The sequence below is a fragment of the Grammomys surdaster genome, unplaced genomic scaffold, assembly GCF_004785775.1.
Source record: "Grammomys surdaster isolate TR1022 unplaced genomic scaffold, NIH_TR_1.0 98, whole genome shotgun sequence".
Classification (NCBI taxonomy): domain Eukaryota; kingdom Metazoa; phylum Chordata; class Mammalia; order Rodentia; family Muridae; genus Grammomys; species Grammomys surdaster.
The window spans coordinates 7,372,288-7,376,216 of record NW_021604577.1 but is presented as its reverse complement, the minus strand read 5'-3'; the positions used below and the strand labels follow the sequence as shown (position 1 = coordinate 7,376,216).

The 3,929-nt window shown below is 38.6% G+C and overlaps 1 non-coding gene across 1 annotated transcript; it reads right to left on the bottom strand.

Annotated features, from left to right (window-relative positions):
- Positions 1-391: 391 nt before the first annotated feature.
- Positions 392-528, bottom strand: LOC114634302. Its single transcript, XR_003713309.1, has one exon. It is a non-coding gene; the product is annotated as a small nucleolar RNA SNORA48 (small nucleolar RNA).
- Between the last annotated feature and the right edge of the window lie 3,401 nt (positions 529-3,929).

Below are 3,929 nucleotides of genomic sequence, written 5' to 3'. Positions count from 1 at the left end.
AGAGAGAGAGAGAGAGAGAGAGAGAGAGAGAGAGAGAGAGAGAGAGAATGAAAAAGCATCCACAGAACAAACATCCATCTTTACCTTTGAGTCTCCAGTTCCATCTCTCTTCATAATGCTCAAGTTACTCCACTTCTTTTTCTCTCCCTTCAGTCTACCACATATTTGCATATTGTGATTGTTTTGACTGCAGGCTTGCCAAATGGTTGGAGGGCCCCTGAGTGATATCCTCCTTCTTTGCTGCATGGTAAGTCAGCATATGGGGTGTCTATGTCATGCACATGTATGTCATGCACAGGAGAGCAAGTCTGTGGGTGTCATGGCAGGACAGAAGTCTCTGTTCTTCCTCCCAGGCTATGCTACCTGGATTTGATTTGATTTGGTTTGGTTTTTATGTGTCCTAGGCATAAAACAACTTAGTCCACCAAGCAAGGAATAAAGCTAGAATGAACTGCTATCTTCACTGCCCCTGACTAATAAAAGAACACCACCACCAACAAGGTGTCTCTTTGCCCATTTCCAATGGGATAGAGTATTTTTTTAACTCCATACAAAACAGAGTATTTCACATTGCAATTAACAACCAGAATTGATAGTCTACCTGGAAGAATGTTATATGCTCTCCAGTGTCTGAGAAGTATAAGAACTCCAATTAGATTTCATTAATCTATTAGGGTATTGTTTTGTGTACTATGTATTCAGAGGCTGCTTACTGTGCTCAGATAACTGTTTGCAATCTAGTTGCTGGCATTGTCAAGAATCTCATGTCTTAGTATTGTGTGCAATTTTTTTCTATCACCTCTGATTGTTTAATAAAGAGCTGATTCAGCAAATATCTGGGCAGTAGAGAAGGGGGCAGTACTTCAAGCCACAGGTGTGGGGTGTCTGGTGGAGACCAAGTAGAGAGATTCATCATGAAGCATTCACCGTGAGCAGGTTGCCAGGGTGGTACCTATCAGTATCACCATGAGAACACTGATAGAATAGGAGTAGCCATGGCAAGACTAAGATGGCAAGTAATGGGGCATAAGGCTGGGAAGTAGGCCAGGCCAGCATAATCAAGTTAGAAAAGCTACGGACATTCCCACCTTTGTGCCAGAAACTTGTACTAAATATACCAGGTCTCCATGTCATTTATTTGGGAGATAAAAGAAGCAATAAAAAAGCACCCCAAATCAAAATATTTTTCTCTCAAACAAGAAGACCTCTCAATGGGCTGTGTGTTTGTGGTGCATGCCTTTAATTCCAGTACTTGGGAGGTTGGGGCAGGCAGATCTCTGAGTTCAAGGCCAGCCTGGTCTGTATAGCTAGTTTCAGGATAGGCAAGACTCTGCACCCATGTCCCACAGAAAGACACAACTAGGATAATAGACCTGACTTACTTCTACCCATTGAATCAAAGATCTACAAATTCTGCCTATGAAAGAAATATTGCCATATGTTGTTTGATAGTAATAATAAATTCAACCACATGTATCGATTTGGAGTGCATTTTTGCAGATTACTAAAATATCATCTCATAGTGCTTTAATGTTTCCGTGAGTCTTCAAATCTTCAAAGTATAATTCTGTAATTTGATCAAGTTATCTACTTCAAAGTAGTAAGGGAACATAGTAATATCAGAAGATTCAATCACCTAGAAACTATCATTATGTGCATTTTTGGAGTGAGTTATTTAATCATTAGCAATGTTATACAGACTTACATCAGTGGAGATAAGAAATACTGGAAAGCACAGATTGTAGCTTTGAAAGAGATATTGCATACACAAATGAAAACAATCTATATACAGAATGTCTTCCCAATAAGAATGATATGCTGTGTTTTCCTTTATGAAAATGGTTGCCAGGTGGTGGTAGTGCACACCTTTAATCCCAGCACTTGGGAGGCAGAAGCAGGCGGATTTCTGAGTTCGAGGCCAGCCTGGTCTACAGAGTGAGTTCCAGAACAGCTAGGGCTACAAAGAGAAACCCTGTGTCTAAAAACCAAAAAAAACCAACAGGTTTAATATAATTAATATAATATCAGGTTCTTGGCTACTCTTCCTGGAGAGTAGTTCCGTAGAAATGTTGTCTATTTCAGTATTTCTCAACCTGTGGCTCACAACCTCATCGGGAGTCTAAAACTGTTTTCACAGAAGTTGCATACCAAATATACTGCAGTGTTTTAATGTTGTGATTAATATCAGGAGCTAAATTGCAGTTAAGAAGTAGCAGTGAGAATAAATTTGTAGTGGTCAGCATAACATGAGGAACTGTTCAAAAAGCTTACAGCATTAGGAAGGTTGAGAACCACTAGTCTATACCGTTTCATATGAGACTCTGTGTAGTTGGTATTCTTGGATGTTTCTGAATTGAGAACCTTGTGTTTAGTTCATCCACACCTGCATATCTCCATAGTGGTCTTTTGATTATATTCTCAAAGAGTGAAGACAAAAACATATGAAGAAAGAGACTGTATTATATACACAGAACAAGACACTCTATCCACACAATTACTAAAATAATCATTTTGAAGGCATCCCTTGGTGAGTATTTGCATCAAATATTCTTTGTGCAGAAAGGACCATTCAAATTTCTTTTTCTCAATTCATACATTAGGTGCATATTCTGCATACCTGATCAAGTCAGATTATTGGTCATAATTTCTGATTCATTACATTTTTCAGAATTGCAAATCCCCCCAAAAATCAAGCAAACAAATAAACAGGTTTATCATTCATTGAGTGTTCTTCTGAGATTTCTGTTCACTTTTCTTGTGGGTAGAAAATTTATCTTGAAATTAATCTAGTTTCTATTGTCATTCTGTCAATTTACCCATAACTCTGAATTAATTGGTGTACCACAATACCACTTTTGCTCATGATATAGAGAAAACATAACTTTTGTGTGTATGTTAAGAGTTCTAGGGTGTAAACCACCAACCACAGAGTACATGGGGAACCTATGGCTCCAGCTGGATATGTAGCATAGGATTGCCTTAACTGGTATCAATCGGAGGGGAGCCCCTTGGTCCTGAGGAGTCTGGATGACACAGTGTAGGGAATGCTAGGGCACTGAGGCAGGAATGGGTGCGCTGGTGGGGCAGCACCAACATTGAGATAGGGAAGGGGGAAGGGTTAGGCAGTTTGTGGAGAGGAAAACTGGAAGGGGGATAACATTTGAAACATAAATAAATAAAATAATCAATAAAAATATGGAAAAATAAATTGCAAATACTGAAAAATTCTTAAAAAATAAAAATTAAAATAAATAAACAAAAAAAGTGGCCACTAATGTGAGATCTCAGATGGAGCTGCCTTAGGCAGTTTGCTTAGAACCACAACTAAAGCTGAGAGCAGTTTTGGGTTGTGAATAAAAAGAGAAGGTTACTGAGCAACTAAAGTTGAGGTCAGATTTAGTGTGCTAAGCTAAGAGTAACGGGAAGGGCAAACTAGCTGCAGAAGCTTAGAGATGCCCAGCAATTGAAGCGATAAAGCAGGTTGATAATGAAATGTGTGTGTGTGTGTGTGTGTGTGTGTGTGTGTGTATGTGTGTGTGTGTGTGTGTTTGTGTGTGTGTGTGTGTGTGTTTTCAATCTGCAGATTCTAGGGAACCAGGGCAGGGCTGGTAGTGTTATCTACCCATCTACCCAGAGAATAAAATGGAGTTCCTAAGGCTGCACACGACAAATGAGTTTACTCATAAGTTGTTTGTATCTCCTGACAGGATAAAAAAATGAATCTAGAAATCATTTCTGTTCAGAGATGCCATATCAATATTATTTTTGTCTGAAAGCACTTCATCCTCTTTCCACAAATCGTATATACATCATTGAGTATCCTTTTGATATTGTCTGAAAAAAAAAACCTATAAAAATGGTGTTTTTAACAAGTAATGCATATGTAAGAAAAAGTCACTTCTGCCAATTTTTCTGAGGTGATTTCATTT